General features: G+C 42.8%; 1 protein-coding gene across 8 annotated transcripts in view; it reads right to left on the minus strand.

The window, feature by feature from the left end:
• AUTS2 (activator of transcription and developmental regulator AUTS2) overlaps positions 1–19793 on the minus strand; it is a 504556-nt gene that overhangs the window by 428393 nt on the left and 56370 nt on the right. The window lies entirely within an intron of this gene.

The raw sequence follows: 19793 nt of genomic DNA on the forward strand, positions 1-19793 counted from the left end.
TCCACCTCTGTTTACAAACCTCCAGAGAGGTTTAATCACTATAGGAGTGAAGTGCTGGTGCTGTTCAAATGTTGGTACTGTTATAAACTTTTATAACTTTTACACAATTTGTTGATTGAGTTGCAGTCATTACAACTAAAATTGATGTTTTGAATTAAGAAAAGAAAGTCTGTTGACAATAATGTTTGTGATGAACCCCATGGAGGGGCTATAGAGGAAACTACATAAGAATCAACATGCAAATGTGAGTAGATCAATAGGTACCGCTCCGGTAGGAAGATAATGGCGCTCCATGCAGTCATGCTGGCCACATGACCTTGGAGGTGTCTATGGACAATGCTGGCTCTTCGGCTTACAAATGGAGGTGAGCACCAACCCCCAGAGTTGGACACGACAAGACTTAATGTCAGGGGAAAACCTTTACCTTTACTTATATACTATATATTATATATAAGATGTTTAATATCTTTACTGATCAATCACAGTCATCACTCACAAAGAGTTTTATATATGCTGATGACCTTGGCGTAACAACACAAGCAAAAGACTTTGAATGAGCCGAAAACTTACTAATGCTCTGAAAAATCTCTCCAGCTACTTCAAAGATAACCACCTGAAGCCTAACCCTGCCAAGACGCAAGAATCTGCTTTCCACCTATGTAACCATGAAGCCAAGAGGAAATTGAAAGTTACCTGGGAAAGCCAAGAGCACGAACGCTGTTCCCATTCTAAATATCTCAGCATCATCTTAGACTGAATACTAACATTTAGGAAACACTGTATGAACACCAAGCACAAAGTAGCTGCACACAATAACATCCTGCGGAAACTTACTGGCAGCGTATGGATTGCAGACCCAAAATTAATAGGAACATCAGCCCTCACCTTGTCTTATTCAACTGCTGATGAAGCATGTGAATATAGTACTAAATGAAACATGTAGAGTAGTCACAGGATATCTCAAACTGACACTTGTTGATAAACTCTACAAGATAGCTGGCATTGCCCCCCCCCCCCTTTGATGTGCATGAGAAGTTGCTGCCAACGGTGAGAGAAATAAGGCTGAACACTGTGAAAGCCACCAACTGCATGGCTATCAGCCTCATCCCAGTAGACTCAAATCAAGAAAAAGTTTCCTGAGAACCACCCCTCCTCTTAGTGTTCCCTCAGCAACAGCAAGAGCATCCCTCTGGGGAGCTAAACCAGGAAATCTCAACTGGATGGCCTGTCCAACACATGCTGTAATCCTACACCCTGATCCACCTTCCAACTGACCAGGAGTACCTCTGTTTTGTCTGGATTTACTTTCAACTTATTAGCCCTAATCTAATCCACCACTGATGACATGGGGCAGGATGGCGTTCTTGGCATTTGGTGGAAAGGAGTAGCAGAGTTGGGTGTCATCTGCATAAATTTGACACTGAACTCCAAAACTCCAGATGATCTCTCCCAGCAGTTTCATGTAAATATAAACAGCATGGGAGACAGAATTGAGTCAAACAGGAGACCCCAGCTCCACCATCTGGGTCCGGCCCTCCAGAAAGGACCAGAGACATTGTAAAACAGTGCTTCCCAATCCCATTACAGAAAGGCAATACAGAAGGATACCATCATCGATGGTATTAAAAGCTGCTGAGAGGTCCAGGAGAACTAGTAGGGACATTCTCCCCCTATCTAGCTCTCCTCATAGATCATCCACCAAGGCAACCAACGCCATCTCTGTCCCAAAGCCAGGCCTGAAATGAGATTGAGATGGATCCAGATAATCAGTTTCATCCAAGAACCCTTGGAGTTGTGAGGCCACCACATGTTGAGAAAGCTATATTTGGTAATCCGGCCCCAGGTTGCTTGGCCTTTCACGGTTAAAACCAGCATCTTGGCTTTTGGCCTAGAAAGCAAGAACACTCCATATAGTATTTCAATATTGAGATACTTAGTATTGGGATCATATGATGGTTAGCTCCTTCACCACCATACTTGGAGATGGAATAGCAGATTAGAAATGGGAATCTCTCTCTTCCTCCTCTGCCTGCATAGCAAAATTTATAAAGCAGTATGCAACTACTCAGGAAGGAAGAATCTATTGAGAAATGATTACGGAGTGAATAGGATTAAACATTAGATTGATCTCCACGCTAAAGTGAATTAAATGTTCTCTGATAACTCTTTGCATGTACTGTCAATAGACTTAATTTACAATCTATGCTTTCAGCATTTACTCAACCAGCAGGAAAGATATCAAGGCTCGTTGAGTAGAATGATCTGAAGGATAGTGTGATATTATGTGACTAAAGATGATGCCTGGAATTACTGCCTGCCAAAAACCATGAGCTCTGAGCTCTGGTTAAGAAGCACAAGAGCTGCACCAAAAAGTTAAACTCAATGGACTAGGGATGCAGACATTTATTTCATTATACAAGGGGCATTCATTAAAGATTTCCCCAGACCCACTTCTATTTATCAGAGGATGCTGAAACTGCACATGTGTAATGATATAAGTCTCTACAGGTTATGTGCCAATTTACAACTCAGAACTGAGAACGGTCTCGATGTTACAGGTGCTGAAGTGGTGTGAGGTTTGTTCGTGGACCCAGTGGAATACAGAGCAGTCCTCAAGTTCCTTTCCTTGAAAGGCTGCACACCAAAGGGGACGTCTGATGAGATGAAAGATTTTTATGGTGAGGATTCCTCATCATATGATGGAGTCAAGAACTGGCATCATCAATTCCAATGTGGTCAGTGGAAACAGCCCCAATTCCAGGGCCACCCCACTGTGCTATTGATGGACACACCATCTTGTAAGTAGAGGTCACCATTTTGGAAAATCGCTGTGTAACCATTCTCCACCTAGCCCAAAATGTCAAGATGAGTGTGAGGTTCATGGAAAAAAACCACCCAAGACCATCTTCACCTGCATAAGGGATGCACTCTCTGGGTCCCCCGGCTGCTCACACCTTTCCAGAAGCAGGAACAAGTCAAATGCTCTCAGGCTCTCTTGACATTGTTGTGCCATGGAAACCAGGATAACTTTTTCAACAGACAGATCACACAGGAGGAAAGCTGGGTCCATCACTATGATCCTGAGACTAAAGCCCAGTCAATGCAATGGAAGCATCCTGACTCACCGCCTCCAAAGAAGGCATGGGCCCAACTCTCGGTAGGCAAGGTGATCCTCACAGTATTTTTGGACCAGCACGGAGTAGTACTGATGGATTTTGTAGCAAAGGAGACCATGATTACTGGGGTAGACTAGACTTCACTGCTGCAGAAATGGCAGGAGGCCATCAAAACCAAGAGACAATGTGGCATGCTCACCAAAGGTGTCCACCTTCTGCAAGACAAGGCACCAGTTCACAACCCACCTGTTGCCCAAATGGAAGAAACATCCTCCTGTGACTTGGAAATTCGACCGCATCCCCCTTCTTCACCCAACCTCGCATCAGCGGACTTCCACCTCTTTCCAACAATGAAGTTAGTTTTGAAGGGCAAGCCTTTTTCACATGAGGAGACTCTGATTTTCAAAGTCATAATGTGGCTTTTGGAGCAACCTGTCAGCTTCTACAAGTGAGGTGTCGACAGATGCTTCTAAAGGTGGGACAAGTGTATGTCCCTTTGTGGCACTGATGGAGAGGGGGGGCATGAGAGAAGCCTCCTCGCAGGATTGCAAGACATCCGGGCGTCCCCTGGGCAACGTCTTCTGAAGCAACCAATACAATTATCTGGCTGCCCCAGACACGATAAATAAATAAACTGATGGAGAGACGCACTCAGAACTTGGGCAAGTTTCATTGCTCTCAGTCCACAGGAAGGCGGTCAGGGGAAATCTTTAATGAATGCCCTTCATATATCATTCTTGAATTGTAGTTCTCAGATTGTTCCTTTAATGTTCTGACTAAAATCCAGTGGAGAATTGCAACCACCTTGTAGAACTGAGTGCACAAACCATGATTCCTAATTCCTGCAGTCCCTGAGCATCCCTCTCCCTACCAAAGCCTCTCTTTGCTCCAGTTTGGTCTTCTTTCCCGTGTGCGGAAGCAGAGAGAAAGATGCCTCTCAATATTATTCTACCACATAAGTGCTTCCAGAAAGGGTGAAACTGTAGCAGAGATAGGCTATAATCACAATCAATGCTGTAAATGGAAGTATCAAACCAAAAAAAGATCAGGAAGTGGATCAGGAGAAATATTTAATGAACGCCCCTCATAACTAACATACTTTTTTCTCCTAGCTGCATGAGAAGGTGTGTGAGACAATCTAGAGGCGATGGTAAAATCTGGGATAGCTGGGACAGAAATCGTATTTGGGTAAGCAATGCTTTCATTTTGCCTCCATTACATCCTTGTATTGAGCAATATCAGGTCTGGGTAGAATGCAGAGTTTGGAGGCCCCTATTTGGTCAAAGGTTCCTCAATCTATTGAATTATCTATAGCTTGAAATTAAATGTGTGTGTGTAGGGGAGGGGTTCTTCGCAGCTTTTTCCTCTGCAAAATCTCCTTTCATATGATCTCCACTATGAATTCCCTTTGGGTGTATTCAGGGACATATGACCTTCCATCCAAGAGTGCTCTTCTGTGGCAAAAACAATATTAAAAAGCCTCAACAGGATGAGAAGGGAAGAAGAGGTTTCCCTTTGCCACAATTCACTCCTGGCTGATCAACCCAAGAACAAACTAAACATAAGCACCATTTGGAAAGCAATATTATGTGCTCTTAGTAGTAGATTAATGAATGTAATTATCTCCCATTGTGGAAGTGCATGCTACAAACCCTGTAATTTATAGACCGCTATAAAGTTCTAATGCGTTTTTATGTCCGTAAGCTGCTTAACCATAATCTGATGTATTTGTGCCCAGCCTTCTTCCTAAGTGGTTCTCAGCCATGCAGTTAGAATAAATCCTTTCAACCCAGTTACTCCTGCTTTAGTATGACTCAACTGGAAAAACCAACCTTTTGGTTGAGTGCCGAAAAAATAACAGATGCTGGAACACAAAACCTGCTGCTAGTGGTAATTGCTGGAATTTATTTACACTCCCACTGCATTTACGCTCCCACCGATCCATAAAATAGGTCCAAGACAACTCACAACAACAATCATTCAAAATTGCCTGCTTCAAAAGACAGACTTGTCCAATTCAATATATACAAGTGGAGTATGATTTCTATATCACTCCTCAAAAGAGGTACTTTTGATCAAAGCATGGAAATGAGAAAACAAACACAGTGCTATATCTACACATATCAACAAATGCTTGAATGGAGGAGAATCTCTCACTAGACAGTAAGAAAATTTCAAAAGGATTGGTTATTATCTGTCTAGGTTCTGATCCATTTGATAAAACAGTACTGTCCCTATCAGTATGCAGAATGTGATGGAGGCAATCCACCCAGTGCATTGGTGCTGCCCCTTCTCTGCAGAATGACCCTCCCACTTATCAGCAGGACACATAAAAATCCATAATTTGACCTCCACATCTGCTCTCGAACTTATACATGAGATTGATTGATCCATGACACCACCAGACAGTATTCTTCTGATTTCCCATGGTGATAAGATACAATGGCCCTGTTGGGCGTGTGGGCTTATTAACAAAAGACCTTCCTCATAAATGCACAGCAGAGTAACTTATTAGCAGCAGCGTGACCCAGAACAAAAACACACAGACCAATGTTCTTTTTTTTATAGCAAAATAATATAGTTGCACTATTTACACGAACAAGGTTTCCACAACACAAATAAAGTTCTTTAGACTTCCTTTTTTGCTTCCACACTGGGCTTCTTTCTCAAGCAGATAAATAGCTTCAATCTCACTAAGCTTCCTCTCACACTGAACTTACACAGGCGCTTCACACAGTAGCATTTTACACACAGCAGCCTTCATAATGGAGCTTCATCCACAAGGTCTTCAATCTGGGGCTTCTCTCACCGAAGCCTTCTCACACCAGGTCTCTCACACACTGAGGCCTACTAACTCTGAGACCTACCTCACACTGAGGCCTTCTAACACTGAGGCATTCTCATACTGAGGCAAATTAACACTAGAGCCTTCTCACACTGAGACCGCACACCAAGGTTTTCTCATACTGATGCCTCTCTCACACTGAGGCCTACTTTACACTGAGGCCCTTCCTTCTCCCACAGAGACCTCTCACAGACCGAGGACTACTAAGCTACAGTAACACCTTCTTATATAGAACTACAGCTTTTGCTGAGTCACTGCATCCATTTAACTCTTTCAGTGCTTGTCTCTCATTTTTGTAATTTAAATGCCTAGTTAATTCTTAATATTTCTGATAGGCCCTTTGTGTCAAGGTCATGGAACTACAAAATCCTAGAGTTGGAAGAAACCTTGAGGGCCACCCAGTCCAACCCCCTACCAAGAAACAGGAAAATTGCATTCAAAGCACCCACAACAGATGGCCATCCAGCCTGTTTAAAAGCCTCCAAAAGAGGAGCCTCCACCACACTCCAGGGCAAAGAGAGAGTTCCATTGCTGAACAGATCTCACAGTTATGAAGTTCTACCTAATGTTCAGGTGGAATCTCCTTTCCTGTAGTTTGAAGCCATCGTTCCGCATCCTACTCTCCAGGACAGCAGAAAACAAGCCTCCTCCCTTCTCCTTATGATGTCTCCTCAAATATTTATACATGGCCCTCATTATGTCTCCTCTCAGCCTTCTCTTCTGCAGGCTAAACATGTCCAGTTCTTTCAACCACTCCTCATAGGGCTGGTTCTCCAGACTATTTATTGTTTTAGTTGCCCTCCTCTGGGCACATTCCAGCTTGTCAGCATCTATCCAATTGCAGTGCCCAAGAATGGACACAGTGTGATTCCAGGTGTGATCTGACCAAGGCAGAATAGAGGGGTAGCATGACTTTCCTGGATCTAGACACTAGACTCCTATTTATGTAGGTAAAAATCCCACTGGCTTTTTAGCTGCCACAACACATTGTTGGCTCATGTTTTGACCACAAGAACTCCAAGATCTTTATCACATGTACTGCTATTAAGCCAAGCGTCCCCAATTCGGTATCTTTGCATTTCATTTTTTCTCTGCCTAAGTGGAGTATCTTGCATTTGTCCCTCTGTAGGACTGCATCAATAGGATAATAGCAACCAGATCAAGGGGAGTCATAGTTCCTCTCTTTTCTTGCTTTGGTCGGATCTCACCTGGAATAAACCTGAATCCAGTTTGGGGCAAAGCAGAAGGAGATGGACAAGATAGAAACTCAGAGAAGAGTGCCAAAAATGGTCTTGAAGCCAAGTCCTACAAGGACAGTATTAGAGAACTGGAGATGAAGAACCCCAATTGGGAAGGAATGATAGCTTCTAGGAGATAGACATTGAAAGGATTTCTGTTGCACTCACTACAAGCAAAAATAAAACAGAAGCAAAGAAATGCACATACAGGCATATTGTGCGCATTTGTAATGTGGCCCGAAGGTTGCCAGCAGAGGAAATGTTATTGCTTTTCCTTGGAACAACACAAATAGAAAAGGGAGGAGAAAGAGCTCCAGTTTATTACAAATTGCTGGGGAATAATTTATCAAATCCCCATCCCAAAGACATCTATTTTCTACAGCACTTTTGTTTAGAAACACTTGTATGAAGTTACAAATTGCCTGTTTGAGTTATAGCATTGAGGAGGAATGTGTGCTCCATCCAGCTGAATTGAAACAATATTCTCCTAACTACAATTATCTATCTACCTAAAGTGTGGTTGTGTGCTTGTTGGTTGGTCGCTTTGTACCACCAAAGCTCACCCAATGCTTGGTGGATCTGGATCAAACACACAGACCCTTTATTACCCAACTTAAAATAAGGGAGGAGTTTGAACAATAAAGCCCACCTTGTTTGGACCCAGAGTGGAGGGAAAGAAAAGGAACAAAGTGGATTGGCAATAGCAAGGTGAAGGATTAGCTACTGCTAGGTGGCCCTCTGTAATGTCAATGGGATAGAAATAGAGTGAAGCAGATTGGCAGCTGCTAGGTAACATATGTATGACAGGAAGGGGAAAAGAACAGGAAGGGAGGGAGGGGAAAGAAAGGGGGAAAGACTTGAGGCAAGGAGTGGGGAGAGGAAGAAAGGAAAAACAAAGGGAAGAGAAAGGAAGGAATAAGAGGGAGGGAAGGTATATGAGTGAATGAAAGGAATGAAGGGACGGAAAAAAGAAAAGAGGGGGAGGGGAGTTATAGGAGGGAAATGGAGGAAGGGAGAAAAGGAAGAGCCACAAGAAAATGCAAACCTGGACAATGCAAGTATATACACTAGTGATAAGAATGGGGATGTGAGGAGTATATGTTAACATTTATCACCCTGGAGGGCCACTCACAGAAAGTGTTGTTGGGAGACTCCTGTTTGACCCCACAGCCTTTGTCCCATGGGGTCCCACGGGGCTCAGTACTGTCCCCCATGTTGTTTAACATCTACATAAAACTGTTGGGAGAGATCATCCAGAGATTTGGAGTTCGATGTCATCTGTACGCAGATGACATCCAACTCTATCACTCCTTTCCACCTGCTGCTAAGGAGGCTGTCCAGGTCCTGAACCGGTGCTTGGCAGCTGTGGCGGTCTGGATGAGGGCAAACAAATTGAAATTGAATCTAGACAAGACACATACTCCTGGTCAGTCGGAAGGCTGAACAGGGTATAAGGTTAAAGCCTGTGCTGGATGGGGTTACACTCCCCCTGAAGACACAGGTTCGCAGCTTGGAGTTTTCCTGGATTCATCACTGAGTCTAGAGCCCCAGGTTTCGTTGGTGGCCAGGGGAGATTTTGCACAATTAAAACTTGTACACTAGTTGCACCTTGAGAAACCAGACTTGGCCACAGTGGTCTGCCCTCTTGTTATATCCCGAGTAGACTACTTCAACGTGCTCTACGTGGAGTTACCTGGGAAGACTGTTCGAAGCTTCAAGTGGTCCAATGGGTGGCAGCCAGACTACTCACTGGAGTAAAGCATACAACCCCATTATGTCGGCTCCACTCGCTGCCATTCTGATACCAAGCACAATTCAAAGTGCTGGCTTTAGCCTATAAGGCCCTAATCCAGTGGTTCCCAACCTTTTTTTGACCAGGGATCACTTTGGCCAGGGACAACTTGACCAGGGACCACTTTGACCAGGGACCACTCTCCAACATTAGAACCAAAAGGGTTACGAAACAGTTTTTGGTCAACTTTAGATTTGGTTTGGTTATTTGGTGTGCTGATTCAGAAAATTTCATTGGCTAGACCACATCAGCTCTAGTTTCTGGTACAGAACATAAGCCACGGTCAGCATATGTTCTGTACCAGAATCTAGGAGGGCAGGCAGCATAAATAAATAAGTATAAATAAATAAATAAACTCATGGATCAGATTTTCATCCTTGCAGTGCACTGGTTGTCCATGGCCCACAGGTTAAGAATCACTGCCCTAAATAGTTCCAGCCCAGCCTACCTGTCTGAATGTATCTCCCTCTATGAACCACCTCGGAGGTTAAGATCTTCTGGGGAGGCCCTGCTCTTGGTCCCACCTCCTTCACAGGTGTGGTTGGTGGGGATGAGAGATGAGGCCCTCTCAGTGGTAGCCCCTTGCCTATGGAACTCCCTCCCCAGAGAAATTAGTTCCCTCCCTCCTGACCTTTAGAAAGAAATTGAAAACATGGATGTGGGACCAAGCCTTTGAACAATAACTCAGTGCAGTAAGTAGATATAGAATAACTGCAATTATGACCAGAATGGACCATGCATTTGAATTGTGTGGTTTTAAATTTGGTTTTAATGTTTAGATGTTTTCAACTTTTTGGGTTTTTGTGTGTCAGGAGTTACTTTAGAAACTGCAAGTCGCTTCTGGTGTGAGAGAATTGGCCATCTGCAAGGACTTTTTTTGTTTTGTTTTGACCTGTTTTTATTTGTATGTCTGTTTGTATGGCATTAAATTGTTGTCTGCTTGTAAGCTGCTCTGAGTCCTCTTTGGGGTGAGAAGGGCCGGGTATAAATACAGTAAATAGATAAATAAATTCTACCACAAAATCTTCAGTCTTTGTGAGAATTCTCAACTCCAGTAAAGAATGAGAAGGAGGTGCATCTACACTACAGTTTGACACCACTTTAACTGCCATGGCTCAAGGCAATTGGATTCTGGGAGTTGTCATTTCACAAGGTCTCTGCCAAATAGTGCTGGATACTTACCAAACAACTCCCAAGATTTCACACCATTGAGCCAGTGCAGCTAAAGTGGGGACACAGTTCTACAGTGTAGATGTGCCTAGGGAGTGCTTTGCCTTTCTGTTATTGTTTCCATAATGTGGGCAACAACAAAAAAGTCCCTACACAAACCTACACTCTTGATAGAGAAATAAATATTTTAACAAATGCAAACCCACAGATGACTGCTTTTTCATTTACTCCCAGCTGCTGGCAACAAAAAAAAAGCTTGCACTCTGATCTTCCTATTAACCAAGCAGCCATTGATTCATAAAAGGCTAAGGTACATGAAAATAAATGGCTGTGACATCACTTATGTTGCTTACAACGCTTTAATGGAGGGACATAAAAGGATGGCATGTCAGAAATGGAAGGACGATTACGAGCCCATCAAAGGGGCATTGTACTCTCTTCTCTCTCATAAAATTGAAGAACGAGGAGGAGTTATTTGGGGCCATTTGCTGTGGTCTAGGCAGGGAAAAAGTGTCCATATTGGCAGTGGCATCATTGGTGAAGTGACTTCAATATGGACCTCCTCCCATACTGTTGTTGAGCCTGGACCTCCACTCGTCAAATTATATTAAATTGTCTACCTATGGCCGCAGCAGGCGAGAGACTTTAATTTTTGGATACCCATTTTGCGAACGTCTGGAAGTTTGGCAGAATCCAGCATCAGCTACTTTCTCCTGGGATACTTTTTGCAACGTTCTTTCCCCATTTTATTAGTTTATTACAAAGTATCTCCTCAATAAACATGCATTGTGATGCGTCACCATCTTCTCTTGCTTCTTTGTAGTTTCCTTGCTTCCTAATGTTGTATGTCAGCCTGTTCAGCCTGTGATTGTGTCTGATGTTCATGATGGGAATGGGGATGATGTTCCTGATGGTGGACCTGGGTCTGTTGACAATGGGGGTGAGGTTGAGAGGCCTGAGATGCCCCAGGAAGAGTCACAAGGTCACATTCCTGGGAGGGGCCCTTCACAGTCTTGTTTACAGGATGAATTTTCATTCACTAGACCAAATGCAAGATGAATTTTCATTCACTGGACCAAATTTGGCACAAATACCTGATACGGCCAAATTTGAACACTGGTGGGGTTGGGGGGAATTGATTTTGTCATTTGGGAGTTGCGCTTGCTAGGATTTATAGTTCACCTACAATCAAAGAGCATTCTGAACTCCACCAACAGTGGAATTGAAAGCAACTTGGTGCACAGAACTCCCATGACCAACAGAGAATACCAGAAGGGTTTGGTGGGCACTGACCTTGAGATTTGGAGTTGTAGTTCACCTACATCCAGAGAGCACTGTGGACTCAAACAACTATGGATCTGGACCAAACTTGGCGCGAATACTCAATATGCACAAATATGAACACTGGTGGAGTTTGGAGAAAATAGACCTTGCCATTTGGGAGTTTTAGTTGCTGTGATTTATAGTTTACCTACACTCAAAGAGAATTCTGAACCCCATGAATGATAGAATTGGGTCAAATTTCCCACCACAGTACTCCCATGCCTTGAAGGGACTCGCTGGCACAAGCCTCCCTCCAGCCTCACACGATCTCCCTCGCCTGTGCATGCGCACCACACTGCCATGCAGCAAGCATCCTGCTCTCCCCTCCCAATTTGGAGTCTCAGAAACAACCCTCCCCTTGGCTGACCGGCCAGCCAATCACAGTGGAGGAGGGCTTTTGGTGGAAGGATTCACCAACTGTTTCTAAAAAAAGTGGACAGGCAGAAAGATCTTCAGTCTTTTCTGCCAAAGGAGTTCTGAAGACCATCAGAAATATGTGTTTCCTGATGGTCTTTGGTGACCCCTCTGAAACCCCCTCACAACCCCCCCCCCCCGGATGCCGCCCCCACTGTATTACGTACTTTGATGCAAAAGGAAAAAATGTCCTTTAAAAAAGGACTTTTGTAAGTTACTATATCAGTGACACTAATGGTTAATTATTTCACTTTTCCCATTGAGTGGAGAATTCCCTTTATGTGTAATAGTTTTGCAACCCATATGATTCTAGCATACACTTCTATAAAAGATTCAGTGACTCAAAATATTAGCTTTCTCTTTTTTAAAACAAGTTTTATTTAAATGGAGATTTTGACCTTCTTGCCAATGACATATTAAGAGAATAATAGATTACAAATCTCTCGCCCCCATATAACACAGGTAGGGTTTCAGTTTGAATAAATATTTTTTTGCTTTCTGAGTCTACATGATTAAAAAAATAGAAACCCAAGAATAGCTCCTTCCTTCAATTTAATAAGAGCAAAAGAAAAAGAAGAAGAAGCTCTTTTTCATATAAGTCACAAAAGAAGGGTAATTTGATCTGAAATAGATCTTTGTGTTACCAAATAAAGAGACAGTCTGAAGATTAACTTGGCCCTACACTTCTGGATAATAACCGCAGACCATTAAGTGGAATGGGGAATGAAACTCACAAATTGCCCTGCTTATCTGTCTTTATCTTCTCCATTATTCAATCAGTGGAGAGCAAGGTTCCTCTCCCACGGTTATTTATTCTCCCATTATGCCTTTTCTCTGCAGTATCAAAGGAAATAAAGAGACGACAACCACAACATTTGGTGGAGGGAAAGGGGATGCTGCACATTCTGAATTGTGTCAGGGAAATGTAGGACCTAAAGTGGGAATAAATTATTATTATTATCATCATCATCACTACTACTACTACTGATTGTTGTTGTTCATTCGTTCAGTCGTCTCCGACTCTTTGTGACCTCATGGACCAGCCCACGCCAGAGCTCCCTGTCAGCCGTCACCACCCCCAGCTCCTTCAAGGTCAGTCCAGTCACTTCAAGGATGCCATCCATCCATCTTGCCCTTGGTCGGCCCCTCTTCCTTTTGCCTTCCACTTTCCCCAGCATAATTGTCTTCTCTAGGCTTTCCTGTCTCCTCATGATGTGGCCAAAGTACTTCAACTTTGTCTCTATTATCCTTCCCTCCAGTGAGCAGTCGGGCTTTATTTCCTGGAGGATGGACTGGTTGGATCTTCTCACAGTCCAAGGCACTCTCAGAACCTTCCTCCAACACCACAGCTCAAAAGCATCTATCTTCCTTCGCTCAGCCTTCCCTAAGGTCCAGCTCTCACATCCGTAGGTTACTACAGGGAATACCATGGCTTTGACTATGCGGATCTTTGTTGCCAGTCTGATGTCTCTACTCTTTACTATTTTATCGAGATTGGACATTGCTCTCCTCCCAAGAAGTAAGCGTCTTCTGATTTCCTGGCCACAGTCTGCATCTGCAGTAATCTTTGCACCTAGAAATACAAAGATTAGGTATGTGCAAAAAAATCAAAGAGCATTCTGAACCCCACCAACGATAGAATTGGGCCAAATTCCCACATAGACCCCCAAGACCAACACAATATTGTGTTTTCTGATGGCCTTTGGCAACCCCTCTGACACCTCCTTGTGACCCACCCAGGGGTCCCGACCCCCAGGTTGAGAAACACTTTTAACTCTTCTTGGGGAAATTCCATCTCCCAAAAGCTTATGGTGGACATCATTTTTCCAAAAGGTTACGATTTCCAAGAAGGTCATGCCTTTCCAAAACCTTATGAACCTTTTTGCAGGCAGGTATCCAATGCACCCAGAACATGCTACATCAAAACAAAAGTCTTGCTAAGTCCACAATATACTGTGCATTATTTAGGTCAGAGAAAATAAAGGTAATAATGGTTGGGGTTTGTTTTTTTTCAATTAAAGTACATATATACTCTTAATTTTTTCCATGAACTTCCAATGGGTCAGTGGACACCTGCTTCAAAATCCCTGTCATAGATTGTCTACAGTCTTTAAAGAAGCATTTCTCAACCTGGGGGTTGGGACCCCTGGGGGGGGCATGTGAGGGGTGTCAGAGGGGTCACCAAAGACCATCAGAAAATAGCATTTTTTGTTGGTCATGGGGGTTCTGTGTCGGATGTCTGGCCATATTCTATTGTTGGTGGGGTTCAGAATGCTCTTTGATTATAGGTTAACTATAAATCCCAGCAACTACATCTCCCAAATGTCAAGGTCTATTTCCCCAATCTCCACCAGTGTTCACATTTGGCATACTATTTATTTATTTATTTATTTATTTATTTATTTATACGCTTGTATACCGCTAATATCTCAGCCTAAGTCGGCGACTCATTATGGTTTACAACAATTAAAAACAGTATTCAATTTAAAACATAAAAACACATATACAGTACAAATTATTGGGCCACCAATAATAATCCCATGCATCTCGTAACTAAAATCACAATCCAAAATTCGTCGTCCATGATTACCAGTCCTTTAGTCCTCAAAATTCGTTGCACGGATTAACCGAATGCTTGTTTAAACATCCATGTCTTCAATCTCTTCCGAAACACCATCAGCGTGGAGGCTGATCGTACCTCTATAGGGAGGATGTTCCAAAGCCGAGGGGCCACCACAGAAAAGGCCCTGTCTCTCGTTCCAGCCAGCCGCACTTGTGAAGCCGGCGGGATAGAGAGCAGGGACTCTCCAGAAGATCTTAGGGTCCTGGTGGGCTGATAGGCTGAGATACGTTCGGATAGATAAGTTGGGCCAGAACCGTTTAGGGCTTTAAAGGCAACGCCAGCACTTTGAATTGGGCCCGGTAGCATATCGGCAGCCAGTGGAGCTGGCGCAGCAGAGGAGTTGTGTGCTCCCTGCGCCCCGCTCCTGTTAGTACCATAGAAGCCGCCCGTTGGACTAATTGGAGCTTCCGGGCTGTCTTCAAAGGCAACCCCACGTAGAGAGCGTTGCAGTAATCAAGGCGGGATGTAACCAGAGCGTGGACTACCGTGGCTAAGTCAGACTTCCCAAGGTACGGTCGCAGTTGGCGCACAAGTTTTAACTGTGCGAATGCTCCCCTGGTCACCGCCGAAACCTGGGGTTCCAGGCTCAGCGATGAGTCCAGGATCACACCCAAACTGCGAACCTGCGTCTTCAGGGGGAGTGCGACCCCGTCTAACACAGGCTGTAACCCTATACCCTGTTCGGCCTTGCGACTAACCAGGAGTACCTCTGTCTTGTCTGGATTCAATTTCAATTTGTTCGCCCCCATCCAGACCGTCACAGCGGCCATGGATACTAAGAATCCATGCAAAGTTTGGTCCAGATCCATCATTGAGTCCACAGTGCTCTTTGGATGTAGATGAAGTACAACTACAAAACTCAAGGTCATGCCTTTCCAAAACCTTATGAACCTTTTTGGAGGCAGGTATCCAATGCACCCAAAATATGCTACATAAAAATAAAAGTCTTGCTAAGTCCACATTATACTGTGCATTATTTAGGTCAGAGAAAATAAAGGTAATAATGGTTGGGGTTTTTTTTTTCAATTAAAGTACATATATACTCTTAAATTTTTCCATAAACTTCCAATGGGTCTGTGGACACCTGCTTCAAAATTCCTGCCATAGACGGCCTGCAGCCTTTAAAGAAGCATTTCTCAGCCTGACCAAATCAATCCGCCCACAACTCCACCAGTATTCAAATTTGGGCAATATCGGGTATTTGTGCCAAATTTGGTGCAGTGGATGAAAATACATCTTGACAATCAAATATTTACATTATGCTTCATAACAGTACTGAAATTACAGTTATGAAGTAGCAATGAAAATAATGTTATGGTTGGGGGGGTCACCACAGCATGATGAGCTATTAAGGGGTTGCGGCATTCGGAAGGTTGAGAACCACTGTTTTAAAGGGCCTCCCATATACTGCCTCTATGTCACTCAAATTAATTCACCTCCATCATGTGTAGCTTAGTCTCCATCTTATCTTTTTTTTCCCCCCTCAGCTAAAAAGCCCCAGGCCGGCTTTGAAACATGGCTACAACAAAATCCTTGAACCTCCTGAGAATGAAATGCAACAGCACTAAGAAATAGCCAAGGATGAGTAACCAAGAGTTAAATTTAACTAGACAACATTTCCATTCCCTACCCTGATTTCCCCACCGTTTGCTTTTCAAATCACAGTGCTAAATAATCTCATGAGAATGAGCAGGGAGCCTAAAATGCTGCCTCAAATGGATGTTTATTGTGTCAGGTTGGTGCAGGGGCTGTGGATATCACCAGAAAGCTTCAAGAAAGAGAAATGTAAGACATCAAATCTTATCCAATTCCATGTAAAATTGATATATTAGCATTTTAAAGTGGGGAGAATAATTATATATACATTCAGGTATAAGTCAAGCTCATACATAAGTCAAGGGCAGATTTTTGGCCCAAAATGATGGATTTTTACACGAGTCGAGGGTCATTCTATAAAGAAGGCAAAGCACAAATGTCATGATGTTGACTAATACTTATGTATATATTATGCCTTTAAGGCATCACTACAACCACACTTATTTGATTTTTATAAATATTCTTATCAATACATTTGCATATGTTTCACATTCCCATAGTAAGTCCAGGAACGTCTCCCACGTTGATATTTAATTAAAAGAAATACACGTAGCCACCACAGATGTTAAAGCAAAACCAAAGTGTATACGTCGAGGGCAGGTTTGGGGATCAAAATTATAGATTGTGATATGACCATGGATTTCTTTATTTATTTAGTATCAAAAGCATTGCATAAATAAATTAGTCTAAAACTCATATTTTTGAGCAAAAACTGGCAACAGCAATTGCATTGTCTATAGACTTAAACAATTAAACAATATGAACCATCTAGGACCTTAAGATCGTTTGAGGGGTCCCTGCTCTCATTACCACCATCGTCACAAGTACATTTGGCGGGGACGAGTGACAGGGCCTCCTCGGTGGTGGCCCCTCAGCTATAGAACGCCCTCTCTATAGATATTAGATCAGCCCCCTCTCTTTTAACATTCCAGAAAAAAGTCAAGACATGGCTTTTTGAGAAAGCGTTTGCAAATGCAGAGTAACTGACATAGGACAACGAGACAACCAGACAATGAGACTGGACAATGTTTTTAACAAGGAGACACTATGTATTTATATTTTATTGATTTTGTTTAGTTTTTATTATATGTAATGTTTTAATTGCATTTATGATATTGTAAGCATTGAATTTTACCCTGTAAACCACCTTGAGTCGCCTGCGTGCTGAGAAAGGCAGTATACAAATACAGTATATAAATAAATAAATAAATGAGGCAGTACATGAGGCAGGACATTGTGGACAAGCATACCTTTGTTGTTTGTTCTGTTTCACAGTCGCACAAGGTAGAAAATTATTTTAGGTTTTGCCATTTAGCCAGGTTGTCTTTTGATCTACCCGCCCCACTTCTGAATCTATGGGGCCATCCAGTTGGGATTTCCTGGTTTAGCTGCCCAGAGGGATGGTTTTGCTGTTGCTGGGTGGACATTAAGAGGAGTGATGATTCTCATTAAGCTGTTCCTTGATTTGAGTCTACAGGGAGGAGGCTGTGTTCGGCCTTATTTCTCTTCCAGTTAGCAACAACTTCCCATCACATATCGTGGGGGGAGGGGGGGCAATGCCAGCTAGCTTATAGAGTCTATCAACACGTGTAAGTCTGAGACATCCTGTGATTATTCTGCATGTTTCGTTCAGTGCTATGCTCACATTTATCATAAAATATAAAAATATAAAAAAAACCCATACAGAGCCATAAAAACATTGTCGAGAGCATTATTGTCGTGAGCATTATTATCATTGTTGTGACTTAGGGCTTTTACTCTAGCACTTAAGACCTGGCTTTTTACTAGAGCATTCGATCTCTGTTAATTTTTAAATTCTGTATGTATGTATTTTATCTTTTACAATTTAGCTGTAAATCGCCTAGAGCATTCTCGGATGGAGGGCGATTAATAAGTAATTAAATATGATGATGATGATGATTATTATTATTATTATTGGGTTGTTGTAGGTTTTTCGGGCCATATGACCATGTTCTATAGCCCGAAAAACCTACAAAAACCCAGTGATACCGACCATGAATGCCTTTGAAAATACATTATTATTCCTTTTTAAAACCTTACCAGAGTCACCCTGGATATTTTCCCTCATGTTTTCTACCACAAGCTCATATACAGAACTGGTTATGCTGCACTCTGCATAACAAACAGAGATATATGTGGTACTTCTATCTGCCATGGTGCAATATCTGGACTTTCTGAATGCATGGGCAAGAAATTGGCTCTTGTTGAGGAGAGCAGAGGGGGCTGGGGCTTCTTTTACGATAGCCTCTCCCTGGTCTGCACCCCATACGCTACCAGTAAGTTTCCAATGGATGTTATTGCATGCAGCTATTTTGTGCTTGGTGTTCATGCAGTGTTTTCTAAATGTTAGTGTTCAATCTAGGGTGACACCGAGATATTTAGAATGTTTTGATGTCTACTGAAGATTTCTATTCATTTTTCCATCACACAAATGGTTTAACAACCAATGCACCAAGCTTCTGATGACCACCTTAACCCTCCACTTCTCCTCCAAGCACCACTCCGCACTTACAGAGTGCATTTTGTACATGAAATGAGTAAGCTAACCAGGGAAATCTGCTGAACCATTTGGTTTGAAACTTAAGATGCCTCTTCTTATCCACAGGAAAAACATATCCTGATAATGGAGTCTCTGTTAGTATTCGATCTAAGGTGACACCGAGATATTTAGGATGGGAACAGTTTGGTCTCTTGGCCTTCCCAGGTAACTTTCAATTTCCTGTTGGCTTCATGGTTACGTAGCCAACCCAAAAGGATTGCTTTACAACACGATGATAGATAAGTTGAGGTCATTCCACAGACAGGTCAATGTGCAGGAAGTGGAGCCACAGCAGCCAGAGTAGATGGGATCAGCATTTCTTTGAAGTCATCCCAAAATGGACTACACTCTCACTTTTTGCCATTTTAGTTAGAGAAGAGACTGGTTCCTTTTTTGATAAGAGTTGAACTACATTAGTCACTCTGAATCAAAGTTTGTTGGGGTTGATTTCTTTGCCTGGTGAAATGATGTTCTCTGTCCACAAACACAGTGCAGAGTTTGAAATACTCCATTTGAACATGGCTTTGTTTTGCACACAGCTTAGTAAAAAAAACATCCTTAGTATAAAACATACTGTGAGAAGTATCACACAAATATTTCATACTGTTTGGGGGCAGACATCAACTGAGTGGAAGCTGAGACTCTGTGACTAACTGCTGATACTATCTCGGGAATGATAGTACATCTTATTGTTCAGTGTCTTTGCTATACATTCCCTGTGATATTACCGGCCCTTGGGAGACGTCCACTTGCTGAGGGAACGAAAGATGAGAGCTTTGCTGTTCCCCAGGTGGATGTCAAGGCAACCATGTTTCCGCATGAAGCTGCAGAGTGTGCTTTTGCTGTCGAAAAACCTAGTTCCCCAGAGGCAGAAAGGCAGGAGTCCTGACACAAATCCTTACCTCTGGGGTAAAAGGTACGGCTGTCTTTTCGCAAAATAACTCTCCGTGAAATAAGCGAGCACATGTTGAAGAGTGACACATGAGTGAACCCAAGTCCCTTCCACTTGTTACAGAGAACAAGAGCAATTTGGCAGACAAGAGCTTGTGCAAAAGGCCAAATAGCAACAAAAGAAAAAGAAGCAGCAATAGCAACATAGCAGGTTGAAAGACCCAT

The sequence above is a fragment of the Anolis sagrei genome, chromosome 11, assembly GCF_037176765.1.
Source record: "Anolis sagrei isolate rAnoSag1 chromosome 11, rAnoSag1.mat, whole genome shotgun sequence".
NCBI lineage: Eukaryota > Metazoa > Chordata > Lepidosauria > Squamata > Dactyloidae > Anolis > Anolis sagrei.